The sequence below is a fragment of the Cherax quadricarinatus genome, chromosome 22 (assembly GCF_038502225.1).
Source record: "Cherax quadricarinatus isolate ZL_2023a chromosome 22, ASM3850222v1, whole genome shotgun sequence".
NCBI classification, from domain to species: Eukaryota; Metazoa; Arthropoda; class Malacostraca; order Decapoda; family Parastacidae; genus Cherax; species Cherax quadricarinatus.
This window is the reverse complement of record NC_091313.1, coordinates 21,522,231-21,537,218: the sequence shown is the minus strand read 5'-3', so window position 1 is coordinate 21,537,218 and position 14,988 is coordinate 21,522,231. Positions and strand designations below refer to the sequence as shown.

Below are 14,988 nucleotides of genomic sequence, written 5' to 3'. Positions count from 1 at the left end.
ACGTGAAACACCAGGTGGACACTGAGGGAGAGGGAGGGGCGGGGCTCGCTCGTGGTGGAGGTGGTGGAGATGTGGTGGTGGTTGCGCGCTTGCTGCCCCGGCCACACCAGCACCACTGCAGCCAGGCACTAGTTGAACGAGTGCGCGGATCTAGTTCACTGGCTTCACTTTGTTTCTGGTGGCGTTGGAGTGTACACAGGCAGAGTGAGAGCTCTCCGACGCGCGTGGTAGTGTGCAAGGGTACCCCGGCCTACCAGCCTTCTTGGGGTGCCTCAAGGTCTCTCCCTATGACCTGGAGTGTGTTCCGTGGGTGCTGCAGAGTCCAGGTGCGCGCAGGTGCCTCTCGCCACAGTTATCTAGGAGTTTCCTGCGTGTCCACAAGTGTCCGAGATGCTGTCCGAGCAGGTGTGGGAACCACTGCCCTATCAGCCCTGCGATCTGCCTCAGGTAACTCCCCAGGGGAGCTGCGCCTTTCCCACTAACACCACTAACTCCCTCTAACATTATTCAACTAGTGACTGGTACACTAACTGGGAATCAGTTGAGCCCTGTGTAAAGTGATATAAACTACCGTCAATGATTATTCTGTACTGTATATTTAAGTATCGTAGGTTACTAACAAGAACGAATGATCTTAACTGAACGGGCACATCTAACTGTGTATATATCGTAAACAAATTGTGGCTTGTAATATATGCTTTTATCATGTAAATATATTGAATACGCCTGGATTCTACTGTATGAACTTGTGGGGAAGAGAAGAGTGATGGTTTGCGGTGCTATAAAGGTTTGGTGAAGTGGCAGAAGTTGAGCGGAGTGGTAGAAGACAGGTGGAGTGGTAGAAGATTGGTGAAGTGGTAAAGGCAGGGTGGAGTGGTAGAAGGGCGTCCGTCCTCAGAGAAGCCGGGAAGGACGCGGAAGAAGGAGGAGGAGGAGAACACCCGAGCTTGTCGACACCAGCCACGAGAAAACCAGGAAGGCGGTCACCACCACCACCACCACCACCTTGCCGTTTCTCCAGAGGCGCGGTGGTGGCAGGTTGTTGACCTCACAGGACCCCTTACCTGCCGCCTCTGCCACCCACCACCCTTCACACCTGTCACTTCCTCTCCTCAGGCCACCAACTCATCAAGGTGTCAAATCTCCACCAAACTCATTCAAGGTAAAGTTCGATTTTCAGGTGCCCGAAGTTAAATCTTCGAACTCTTCAATCAACACTGTCACTTGACTTCGTTTTCTTCAGAGCTGCTATACAATGAGAGAGGTAAGTTTCTGTTTCTTACAGTTCTAAATTTTATTTACAAAATGGCAGATAATTATATTTTGCAGAAAGTATCATAAACAGTTGAGGTTTCTCAATTTTAGATTGCACAATACCCAGGTTAGATATTTCACTTCCAGGAGGTTTTTTAAAAAAGGTGAGATAGAGGTACGGGTAGAAGCAAATAGCCTAGGTACTTCACTTGCAGGTGGTGCCATAAATAGCCGATATAACTCAGTATCAAGCTGTACAATACACAACTTAGGTATCGCAATTTTAGAAGGTATCATAACAGCTGAGATATCGTACTTGGTGATGCTGACCATCGACGGGTTGTCATATGATATTACTGCATGAAAGAAAAGGTTCATTAACCTGACAATCCCGACTCTTGCTCTTCTTGTGCTGTAACCATGTTAAGGGCATTACACTTGAACTATGCATCCTTGTTGTTGTCCTTCCCGTGTCCGTGTCAGTATTCAGCTGGCCCATCCTCCATCTTCTTCAGACTCCAGTCTCTCTACCCTTATCTTCAAAATTTTAACAGTCATAAACACAGCAGCCTTTAACTGTAAGGTACTAAGAGAATTGAGGATTTCTTATGCCACTCTTGTTGCTAATGCTGTTGGTCTTGTCTCCACCAGATACTTCTTTAACAGCATTGAGAAACTGATCGTCTCCTACCCTCACAGCTTTGTTTCTCGTTCTTTCAGTCAAATTTAATCCAACCTTCTTTTTCGTATATTTTTCCTAATGCAGCCATTTTCTTACATTTCCAAACGTCATTCTTCCGTTGTCTAACCATTTATTTTCTTGTAGTCTCCTGCCCCACTCGGTAATGGACGGTCCAGTATTCTCCGTCATCCACTGGTGGAGGGTCCAGTATCTTCTTTCATTCTCTAATGGACGGTCCAGTATCCTCCTTCATCGGCTAGTGAAGGGTCTAGTATCCTCCTTCATCCACTGCCTTCTTTAATCGGCACTGTTCTTTCTGTCGTTAGTCACACTCACAACTATATTTGCCATTTGATATGTTCCATTATTCCGTCCTTGCAGGGACTCTACACAGTCCTAGGCCGCCACGACCGCTGCCTTCAATCGTGTCATCTCTTTCCCACACTTGGAAAGCAAAACTTTTATTTATACTCTATAGTTCTCGGTAGAGGCTCTTTCATTTTCAGTGCGCAAGCTTGTTTTCTTGAGACAAAATTGTAATGTGTTGTAATTTTTCACATCAGATATTGAAATTTCAATTTCCATGGCACATTTGATTTCCAGGTAAATTGTACTCTGCAGTCTAAAATTGTCAGGTATTGAGCTGGGAAGTAGTTTACTCGCTCGTTCAGACTGGCAGCTGTATCCTGTACGGGTTTCGCTACGGAATTTGTTGATGCTTCACTTCGGTATTTTTTAAACATAATTGGTGGGTAAAATTCCTCAGTACTGATAAGTATACATTGTGTTTTTCCCTCCAGTGGGATTATGGTAGTGATGTTGGCGGCGCAGCGTTGGTGCAGTGGCGATGCTGTCCTTAAGATAGTAACTGCTCTGGACGAGATGGTGAGACGGCGGTCATCAAGGTAGGTGACGTCGCAGCAGACAGGCGCCCGTCATCGTGTCTCCCCATCCTCGAACCTTCAGCCGTTGATTTAACGGTTCCCGGCACCTGCAGCCACTCTCCGATTATTACCATTTGTCGGATACTCACAGTGGTCACCTTCTCCTTTATCGCTATTAACTACCACCGTCTGCAGTGAGAAGCTGATGACAGACGTGCCATGTCCAATCACCGACGAGGCTACTCATCCTGGGGGATCTCTGGGACTCTATCAAAGTAACCTGCCTGTTAACGATAGACGCATTAGGTCCAACCACCGACGAGGCTACTCATCCAAAGAAGTTTAGTGTGAGGTGCGAGAGAAAGAAAAAGACAGGAAGAGTGCCGACCCCCCCACCCTTGAATATTCTTAAGGCATTTAATGGAGACGCTGATCTATCCCTTACCAGCCCTTGGAATAACATCTATAAACTATGCTTTATTTTTCTTGTCCAAATGACCCGGTAGGTGTATGTGCGCGCTCTCTCTCATTCTTCAACATCATAGCGGGTGTGTGAAAGGCCTCCAGAGTAGTGAAACATCAACAACAGTGCCAGTAGCACGCTGATATCTGATGTAGTATTTTTTCACTTGTCTGAGAATATTGTATTATTTGCTTATTGCAAGAGTTAAAGAAAAATATAAGATAGTGTGCATGAAGAAATAAAATTATGCTGAAGAGTGTGAGGGGTGTTGCAGAAGCACCATAAGTAGGTTAGCGAGAAAGTTAGGGGCTGTGAGAGTTGGCCGACCATAACACAAATGTTAAAGTATTACGAAGGACTTCCACACATACTCCTCCACAGGGGCATCGTAGTCCATACACACCTTCAGAGGCAGGCACAGCTTAGCATCTTATTTCACATGAGACTTTCAAGGGGAGAGAGAGCTTGTCATATTAGTTCACAGAGACACGTTCAGGAGTAGACAGAGCTCTGCATCTTGGTTCATACAAAGACTTTTAGGGGTAGATTGATCTTGAGGTTCAGTATATAGAGATACAGTGGTGGCTGCAACTACACAGAAAAGAGAAGACTACATTAACCTGAGTTAGTTATTACTGGCTTAAACGTATTTCCTAATGCTCTTCTGTTTGAAAGATGGAAATAATACCAGCAAACTTTTAACCATTTACAACTTAACAGGGAGATGTACTGTATGAGGTTGGTAAGTTTATATTGAACCATGTTTAAGACGTAAGTCATAGTTCAGTATGTTACTGAAATTTTACTAAGTTGGTTGGTTGGACAATTTGGTTTTAAACCTATAGATTACACGAGGGTCATTTAGGCTGCATATAACCACCAGTCAAGAATACTTTAGTCCTTAAAACGGGAATTAAAGTAAACTCTCAGCATATATACGCTGAGAGATGTACATCTCTAGGTATATATATCGCTGAAGGAATTAATTATTTTGTGCTACGTGGAAATAAAATAAATCACTATATAAATATATATGTATATATTGTGATTAGGAAGTAATTTTATCATTTACTTGTGGAATTATGTACCGCTTAGCTACTTCATAGTTTTTTTTTAAATTTTGAATGAAAAAATAATATAAACTTTAATAAAATTTGTAAACTCAGCTAAAGTACAACCCATTGAGAGTTGGGAAATAAGTTTCCTTAAAGTCACGATATTCTGGGCACGGGACTCCTAAGACAGTCTATGCTAGCTACTATAAGCTCTTATTACTTGTATATGGCGACTGTCAGTACTAAGAACATTTGTTCAGTTTGTTATTCCCTGAGTTCATGTGCTGTAGCGCCCCACGTGTGAAGAACCTTCGACACCCACTTCTAGCATCCTTTTCCAGAAAATGTGATTCAAGTTTTGTTCAGAAGTTGTGAAAACATGGAACAAGAGCTATAGCCGTAGAGTGTAAGATGGAGTAGGTCAACGCGACAGACACAAACCTTCTGTGATATCTTAAAAAAGAGATGATAAGAAAACGAATCTATTCCCAATTTCAGATCAGTAATTTATATTACAACAATCTCTCTTATAAAGCTCCTCTATATAATGTTTTTTTATTAAATGCGATTGAAAAAAGTACAAACAAAATCCAATAGCACATAAAAAAGGGCCTTCATAGTACATGTTGTTCAATTTGGGATCCACTTTCTCAATCACATTTGCAAAAAAGTTGAACTATATATAAAAACTTCATAAGAAACTTCACTGTACTGAAATCAAAAGTATAATAAAATTAAGCTGTGTTTTCTGGGATATTAGTCTGGTATAACTTAGTGGCACTATGCTGCCTTGTTCTGGCACTACGCTGCCTTGTTCTGGCGCTACACTGCCTTGTTCCACCTCGCACCAAGATCACCTGGAACGGTAGATATTCGACGCAAGAAAAGAAGAACCTATCAAAACAATGCTAATTAAACGTTTAGTTTGTATCCTTCAAATTTGAGTTGTTAAAGAAAAAGTTAGAAGAGGTCGATTGCGGGTTACACTCTTGTCTTCGTACCTAGAGTCCATAAGTGGAAGACAATTAAGTGACGTTTACCTTGTGGCAGCTAGTGACTAAAGCAAAGTTCTCTGGCTAAAGATTAAGTCAGTACTCTTCAAGTGTAGTGGCTACAGAAGTCATCAGTGTGATAGTCTAATGGCTACAACATAAATTATTACGGTGACGTAAGTATGATATCTTCATCAGAAGTCATCCCGGCCAATGCTAGTGACTAGAGCAGAGCTCATTGCTTTCCAGTAATTACAACAGAGGTTATTACTGACCATATCCGGTGGCTACAAGAGCAGTTTTTATTTTCTGAATAGCTACAGGAGTCATTACCGTTCAAAGTCAATGGTCTGACCAGAGGTGGTTATTAGATATAGAGGAGTAATGCCGACACAGGTGTGGGGATACCGATATAGTGTGCAGAAGAAGCTTTCATTTGGATTACGTTTCGCTCAGCGTTAAAGCTTGATGATTAATCATGCTGCATACAGTGTATAGCACACTCATCTCACATACTGAGGGTTCGTTATTCGATCCCCGTTACGGGTGGAAACATTGGGCATGTTTCCGTACACCTGCTGCCCCTGTTCACCTAGTAGCAAGTAGGTACCTGAGTGTTAGTCACCTGTTGTGAGTTGGTATCCAGGAGGTGGTTGATATCCAGGCTGAGGTAGGATAACAGCTGTTAGCATATAAAATTGATCCATGTAAAAAAAGAATAGCCATCATTCTAACTAATCTAGTTTATAACATTTAAGTATATTATTGTCCCAGTCCAGTAACTTCAATGTTCAGTACTATTTAAGTTGCAGTAGCTGAAACAAGTTTGTCACTGTAACACAAGTCAGTAGTATGAAGTGTCTCATATATATGCATCTGAAACATATGTAATGATAAGGTAATTATGTAACGTGTATGTATCCTGAATAATTGACTGTTCAGTAGAACAGCAGCTACATTTCAAGAACCTGAGTGTTCAGTAGAACAGCTACACTTCAGATCCTCAGTGTTCAGTAGAACAGCAACTGCACTTCAAGAACTTGAGTATACATGAAATTAAGGGGGTGTTGTGCAGCACCACATTCGGAATGCTATACGAACATTCGCTACTTAGCGAATGTGCGAATAGGATTCTGTGTCTAAATGCTATCAATGAAGACACTGAACATTTGCCTTAGTGAATCAGATCAGCCCAGTACTGCTACTCTCCTGCATGACCGTGAGAGGCTGTAGACTCCATTGACAAAGTGAGGTTCTGTGCACTAGTCGACACTATTTAATGATCCAAGCGTTTCCAACGCACTTAAGATATAAGGGACATCACCAAGACATCCTTTGTCGGATGCGTGAAGCGAGAACCAGCAACTTGTTTGGCCACACCATCTAGAAGGTTCGATTTGAGACCAGGTCCGCGGTGATGATCCTGGTACCATCAGCACGGAGTGTATCGTGTCACACGAACTGCTGTGTCACTGAATCATACAGTACAATATACTTAGATATATGCTCTGCATTAACAAGTATACTGTACAATATACTCATACGTTCCCTGCATCAGCAAGTAAACTGTAACGTATACTCATATATCCCTTGCATTAAAAGTATACTGTAGAGTATACTCAGATATATTCTCTGCATTAATAAACATAGTGTTGGTTCTTAAAATAAGTAATTTTTGAAGTCCCTGTATTCAATTATGTGCAGTAATGGTGATGCGAACGCAGGGTCAGAGATTACCAGCCCGTGGCTATAATCCACAGCACCAAAGGGGCTGTAAAGTCCCCCCAAACCCACCCTTTGATACCTTTACCTTTGAATATACCTTTGATGAGTTTCGAGAGTCTTACTATTCTCGGACCCCGGCCATAGGCCATGCTCTGGGCAATGGGCTCGGCGGGGTTGGCACTCCCACGCCACAGGTCAGATTCTAGTCACTCCATTCATTTCTTAAATTCTTTAATTATAGATTTCCTTAGGACACATTGTATTAAAACCAGAACACGTTGCCGTTAATACTGCATCTATTTAGAATATATATCTTTTAAACTACCAACTATCATAGACTTAACACTAAGTTCATGATTCAGAGGCTGTTTTACAAGTATGTTCAGGTCAGTGATTGCTGTAGTAACGTGGAGTGAGTCTTGCAGCAGTAGCAGGTAGTGTGGTGTCAGGTGGCCATCTTGGAATGTAGTCACTGCTGCTGTACAACCCTTCTTCAAGACAAGGTGGAGGAGCAGTGAACAAGTGTTGAAGGTGGAGGAACAGTATTGAGGGTGGATAAATAGTGCTGAGGGTGGACGAACATTGTTGATGATGATGGAACAATGTTGATAAAGGTGGAACATTATATTGAGGGTGGAGGAACAGTGTTGATGGTGGAGAAATATTGGTGATGATGATGGAACAGTGTTGATGGTGGAACAGTGTTGAGTGTGGGGAAACAGTGTTGATGATGGAGGAACAGTGTTGAGGGTAGTGGAACAGTGTTGATGATGGAGGAACAGTGTTGAAGGTAGTGGAACAGTGTTGAGGGTGGTGGAACAGTGTTGATGATGGAGGAACAGTGTTGAGGGTGGAGGAACAGTGTTGAGGGTGGAGGAACAGTGTTGAGGGTGGAGGAACAGTGTTGAGGGTGGAGGAACAGTGTTGAGGGTGGAGGAACAGTGTTGAGGGTGGAGGAACAGTGTTGAGGGTGGAGGAACAGTGTTGAGGGTGGAGGAGAAGTGTTGATGATGGAGGAAAAGTGTTGATGATGGAGGAACACTGTTGAGGGTGAAGGAACAGTGTTGATGATGGAGGAACAGTGTTGAGGGTAAAGGAACAGTGTTGAGGGTGAAGGAACAGTGTTGAGCGTGACTGAATAGTGTTGAGGGTAGTGGAACAGTGTTGAGGGTGGATAAACAGTGTTGAGGGTGGATAAACAGTGTTGAGGGTGGATAAACAGTGTTGAGGGTGGATAAACAGTGTTGAGGGTGGATAAACAGTGTTGAGGGTGGAGGAACAGTGTTGAGGGTGGAGGAACAGTGTTGATGAAACAGTGTTGAGGGTGGAGGAACAGTGTTGATGAAACAGTGTTGAGGGTAGTGGAACAGTGTTAAGGGTGGAGGAACAGTGTTGATGATGACGGAACAGTGTTGATGATGGTGGAACAGTGTTGATGATGGTGGAGCAGTGTTGGGGGTGGTTGAGCAGTGTTGAGGGTGGATGAACAGTGTTGAGGGTGGATGAACAGTGTTGAGGGTGGATGAACAGTGTTGAGGGTGGAGGGACAGTGTTAAGGGAGATGGAACAGTGTTGAGGGTGGGGGAATAGTGTTGATGTTGGAGGAACAGTGTTGAGGGTGGTGGAACAGTGTTGAGGGTGGTGAAACAGTGTTGAGGGTGGTGGAACAGTGCTGAGGGTGGTGGAACAGTGCTGAGGGTGGTGGAACAGTGCTGAGGGTGGTGGAACAGTGTTGAGGGTGGAGGAACAGTGTTGAGGGTGGAGGAACAGTGTTGAGGGTGGAGGAACAGTGTTGAGGGTGGTGGAACAGTGTTGAGGGTTTAGGAACAGTGTTGAGGGTGGTGGAACAGTGTTGAGGGTGGAGGAACAGTGTTGAGGGTGGTGGAACAGTGTTGAGGATGGAGGAACAGTGTTGAGGGTGGAGGAACAGTGTTGAGGGTAGTTTAACAATATTGAGGGTGGAGGAACAGTGTTGAGGGTAATGGAACAGTGTTGAGGGTAGTGGAACAGTAATGAGGCTAGTGGAACAGTGTTGAGGGTGGTGGAACAGTGTTGGGGGTGGAGGAACAGTGTTGATGATGGTGGAACAGTGCTGAGGGTGGTGGAACAGTGTTGGGGGTGGAGGAACAGTGTTGATGATGGTGGAACAGTGTTGGGGGTGGTGGAACACTGTTGAGGGTGGTGGAGCAATGTTGATCATGGTGGAACAGTGTTGATGATGGTGGGGTAGTGTTGGTGATAGTGGAGCAATGTTGATGATGGTGGAACAGTGTTGATGATGGTGGAACAGTGTTGACGATGGTGGAGCAGTGTTGAGGGTGGAAATGGGGTCGTCAGCGTTACTGTGGGATTGTGAACGTCACTCAGTGTGGGATCGCCAGTGTTACTCACTGTGTTATCGTCAGCGTCACTGTGGGATCGTCAGCGTCACTGTGGGATCGTCAGCGTCACTGTGGGATCGTCAGTGTCACTGTGGGATCGTCAGCGTCACTGTGGGATCGTCAGCGTCACTGTGGGATCGTCAGCGTCACTGTGGGATCGTCAGCGTCACTGTGGGATCGTCAGTGTCATTGTGGGATCGTCAGCGTCACTGTGGGATCGTCAGTGTCATTGTGGGATCGTCAGTGTCATTGTGGGATCGTCAGCGTCACTGTGGGATCGTCAATGTCACTGTGGGATTGCCATCTTCACTCACTGTGGGATTGTCAGTGTCACTCACTGTGGGATCGTTAGTGTCACTGTGGGCTCGTCAGTGTCACTGTGGGATCGTCATTGTCACTGTGGGGTCGTCAGTGTCACTGTGGGATCGTCAGTGTCACTGTGGGTTCGTCATTGTCATTGTGGGATCGTCATTGTCGCTGTGGGTTCGTCAGTGTCTCTGTGGGATCGTCAGTGTCACTGTGGGTTCGTCAGTGTCACTGTGGGATCGTCGGTGTCACTGTGGGATCGTCAGTGTCACTGTGGGATCGTCAGTGTCACTGTGGGATCGTCATTGTCACTGTGGGTTCGTCAGTGTCACTGTGGGTTCGTCAGTGTCACTGTGGGTTCGTGTGTGTCACTGTGGGATCGTCAGTGTCACTGTGGGTTCGTCAGTGTCACTGTGGGATCGTCAGTGTCACTGTGGGTTCGTCAGTGTCACTGTGGGTTCGTCAGTGTCACTGTGGGTTAGTCAGTGTCACTGTGAGTTCGTCAGTGTCACTGTGGGATCGTCAGTGTCACTGTGGGTTCGTCAGTGTCACTGTGGGATCGTCAGTGTCACTGTGGGTTCGTCAGTGTCACTTTGGGATCGTCAGTGTCACTGTGGGGTCGTCAGTGTCACTGTGGGATCGTCAGTGTCACTGTGGGTTCGTCATTGTCACTGTGGGATCGTCATTGTCGCTGTGGGTTCGTCAGTGTCTCTGTGGGATCGTCAGTGTCACTGTGGGTTCGTCAGTGTCACTGTGGGATCGTCGGTGTCACTGTGGGATCGTCAGTGTCACTGTGGGATCGTCAGTGTCACTGTGGGATCGTCATTGTCACTGTGGGTTCGTCAGTGTCACTGTGGGTTCGTCAGTGTCACTGTGGGTTCGTGTGTGTCACTGTGGGATCGTCAGTGTCACTGTGGGTTCGTCAGTGTCACTGTGGGATCGTCAGTGTCACTGTGGGTTCGTCAGTGTCACTGTGGGTTCGTCAATGTCACTGTGGGTTAGTCAGTGTCACTGTGAGTTCGTCAGTGTCACTGTGGGATCGTCAGTGTCACTGTGGGTTCGTCAGTGTCACTGTGGGATCGTCAGTGTCACTGTGGGTTCGTCAGTGTCACTTTGGGATCGTCAGTGTCACTGTGGGATCGTCAGTGTCACTTACTGTGAGATCGTCAGTGTCACTTACTGTGGGGTCGTCAGTGTCGCACACTGTGGGGTCGCCAGTGTCACTGTGGGGTCGTCAGTGTCGCACACTGTGGGGTTGTCAGTGTCACACACTGTGGGGTCGTCAGTGTCACACTGTGGGGTCGTCAGTGTCACACACTGTGGGGTTGTCAGTGTCACTGTGGGGTCGTCAATGTCACACACTGTGGGGTCGTCAGTGTCACTGTGGGATCGTCAGTGTCACACACTGGGGTCGTCAGTGTCACTGTGGGATCATCAGCGTCACACACTGTGGGGTCGTCAGTGTCACACACTGTGGGGTCGTCAGTGTCACACACTGTGGGGTTGTCAGTGTCACTGTGGGATCGTCAGTGTCACTGTGGGATCGTCAGTGTCACTGTGGGATCATCAGCGTCACACACTGTGGGGTCGTCAGTGTCACACTGTGGGGTCGTCAGTGTCACACACTGTGGGGTTGTCAGTGTCACTGTGGGATCGTCAGTGTCACTGTGGGATCGTCAGTGTCACACACTGTGGGGTCGTCAGCGTCACACTCTGTGGGATCATCAGCGTCACACTGTGGTGTCGTCAGCGTCACACTGTGGGATCATCAGCGTCACACACTGTGGGGTCGTCAGCGTCACACTCTGTGGGATCATCAGCGTCACACTGTGGTGTCGTCAGCGTCACACTGTGGGATCATCAGCGTCACACACTGTGGGATCATCAGCGTCACACTGTGGGGTCGTCAGCGTCACACTGTGGGATCATCAGCGTCACACACTGGGGTCGTCAGCGTCACACTGGGTTGGTTAAGGGCGTCGTTCAAAGTTTGGTGGTCAGCATGTTTGCTTGTTCATCATTGTGTCACTCAGGCCTGGGTCGTGAAGGCGTCACTCAGGTCGGATGTTGAGCGCCACTGAAACAGGGTTCTTAGTGTCACTGAGGCGGGGTTCATAGTGCCACTAAGGCGGGGTTCATAACGCCATTGAGGCAGGGTTCATAACGCCATTGAGGCAGGGTTCGTATCGCTACTGAGGCGGGGTCCGTCACTCAGGGTGAGTTTGTAAGCCCTGTTGTCAGTGCTTCTCACACTGCAGTGTGGACACGTCCTCAGGTCAGTGTGCAGGGCATACTGAATTAATTTTAAATTAAATAATTTCTCTCTTAATGTATAAAAGTAAATATTATGTTTATTATAAGCCAGTGGGAAACAAAAGATGTAAGTTTTAGAAGTATATACAAATAATCCGCATAAGAGACAGAAGCTTATGACAACGTTGCAGTCCTACTTGGATCATTTACAAGTGTGACTTGTAAATGGTCAAAGTCAGACCGAAACGTCGCCATAAGCTTCTCTCTCCTATGTGCGGGTTATCTGTTTATTTTTGCAGTTATGGTATTGTGCCCTTTTTGTTCTTTTAGAAGTAAATAATTTCACTGTTTGAGTAGTCAGTTGGAAATGGTGTCAGTTTTATCCTTGCATCTGTGAGGGGTAAATGTTCGTAATGGACATAATAAAACGAGATTACTTACAGCGTTGTGGTGTGTCATCACTATCCTAATAATCCGTAACTACTTGCCAGTCACAATATTACACTCACCTATGTATATATATATATATATATGTATATATCACAAACACTCGTATATGGAATAGAGCCCAGTATACACTGCATGGGTTTGATACGTTTCTAGTCAAACCAGGACAATGATATTAGAGAAATACGAGTATGATATAAGTATTTGTGGTATGGCTTCTGGCACTAATTGTGCCTGAAGGAGGATAACTGGACACTGGTGGAGGGGTGGGGACAAGCACTACAAGATTCGTGCTAGGGAGATACGCACACACTGGCACCTTCAGGATAACTGAGGTAGCACAAGGAGCGAGTGTGTTGTTGTTGTGCTTCTCCCCTTGAGAATCGGAAATCCCGCGTGTGTATGTTCCCTGGGCGGCCCAGCCGTTGAGGGAGTCCCCAACCCGTGGTCGCAAACACTCCGGCCTTCCCAAGGTCCTCAACGCCCACTCCTCAACACTGTTACTAGGTTCTCTCGGGAATTTTGCAGCTCACGTTTGAATCAGGGAAGTCCCCGCTCTACATGTCAGGGCATTGACGTGGTTTGCGGGGGAGACTCATCTCTCCTTTCAAAACATACGCCACTCTCAACACAAGAAAAACCATTCCTTAGCACAACTCATTAGAATTTACGTAATAACCTAACTGAAGCTGCACTAAATAATCACTCCAACACTAACGTATAATTTGTTAAAAAATAACACACACACACACACACACACACACACACACACACACACACACACACACACACACACACACACACACACACACACATATATATATATATATATATATATATATATATATATGTGTGTGTGTGTGTGTGTGTGTGTGTGTGTATGTGTATGTGTGTGTGTGTGTGTGTGTGTGTGTGTGTGTGTGCATGGAGATGTGGTTGATAGGCACCAATAAGTATAGGGTACCACTTACCAGTTGCGATGAAAGCGTGTGTGTTGCGCCGCTGGTCTTCGCCAACTAACACAAGCCCTGCCGACGACGTGCGAATACGCTGCCGCAGTCAGGGACGATGCGCGGAAATCCCAACGGAGTCGATCCGGACATCCCGAGTTCCCGAGCAAGGAGAGGGTGTGAGGGCGGGGCTGGGGGCCTCCTGCCCGGCATCACCACCTGCTGTCCACGCTGCCGCCTCCACCCTCCTCCGGGAGCGTCTCTTGCTCTGCTGCCATCCTGGCACCACCACACAGGTGGTAACATTGATGTTAAGTAGAGGAGGAGGTGTGTATGTAGCTGCTGTAGCGACAGTGTCCCCGAGAATCGTGGGAGCCACCTGTCCTGCTCATGATATCCGGATCTCGGCAGCTCCCACGGCCACCACCTAGACGCCCGTAACGGCACCTCTCGCCTCACCCCCACTTATCATGTACCGTAAATACTTAACCCATTTTTTAGTGCACCAAATAAAATAGTAACCATTTGTGTTTACCACAGTATATTCTAGTTCAAGAATATAAAGTCTAAATAGGAAATATACTATTAACAGTCTTATATATTATTCCCATTGTGGCTACTCCCGCGTTATTTACACGTGAATCATCAGTAGGTAATAGTGCGTGCAAAATATGAAGTATCAGGTGGAGGCAGTTTCGCTCTGCTTTTCATAATGTGCTAGGCGAGGGAGGTGTGGCATTCCAAGGTGGGCACGACCACCTTATGATGGTCGACCATGGGCCTTGAACCATATTTTTGGTGTATGTAAAAACTCCCAAGAAACCCCAGCGGTCCGCTAATCGAGCGATGCCGGATGTTGTACACGGATCTACTTCCCTCTGGCATTGTTAGTCCCTACCTATCTCCGTGGTCTCTACCAAGGTCTAGTTTTGTTGCCTTGGCTAAAAAAAAAAAAAAACGCGCCACATGCTCACACACATACAACCACATTGCGCCGATTCGCGCCCATCGCGCGGGTCTCGATACAGAGGTTGTGGCTACTCGGGACGCGCTGGGACGGCAGGGTAGTTGTAGTTCATTTTGCTGGGCAGACAGAGGAAGGTCATATTATGTAACCCGAGGGAATGCAGACTGGGAGGCAGCACAGGTTCCCTATGACATCCTGCTAGCTGTCTGCATGTTTACCCTCACCACGCTTAGTTGCAAGTCGGCGAGGGTGGCATGGATGCAACGTGAATGATGATATGATTATGTGTACACGCCCCTCTCTAATATTAGACACTACTTGGCTTAAATCACTACGGAAAGAAACTGTTGTGTATTGGCTGCTCGATCCAGTCTGACGTGCTCCAGATTTTAAAACCTGTAATGCATATCAGTTGAGATACTAGCCGGATGTAAAGGGGAGTCTGCTGGTCCTTGGCAAAGATGTCCTTTAAGTCGGTTCACGATTCTAAGCTATTTATCTGTGGTTGGGGAGAGGTGAACAGACAGGTGAGTTTAGGTGTGTCACTTGGTACAGGTGAGTACGGGTAGTGGATCTGGCAACTGCTGCAGGTCTGACATTTTTTTCTTGGAAGGTTTTAAGGTAACATT

The 14,988-nt window shown here is 46.2% G+C and overlaps 1 long non-coding RNA gene across 1 annotated transcript in view; it reads right to left on the bottom strand.

The window, feature by feature from the left end:
- The window catches only part of LOC138853067 (uncharacterized), a 100,774-nt gene extending 87,098 nt beyond the window's left edge, over window positions 1-13,676 (bottom strand). Inside the window, exon 1 of the long non-coding RNA XR_011392319.1 lies at window positions 13,414-13,676. This is a non-coding gene — a long non-coding RNA (uncharacterized lncRNA). The remainder of the gene's footprint in view (window positions 1-13,413) is intronic.
- Window positions 13,677-14,988: the final 1,312 nt, after the last annotated feature.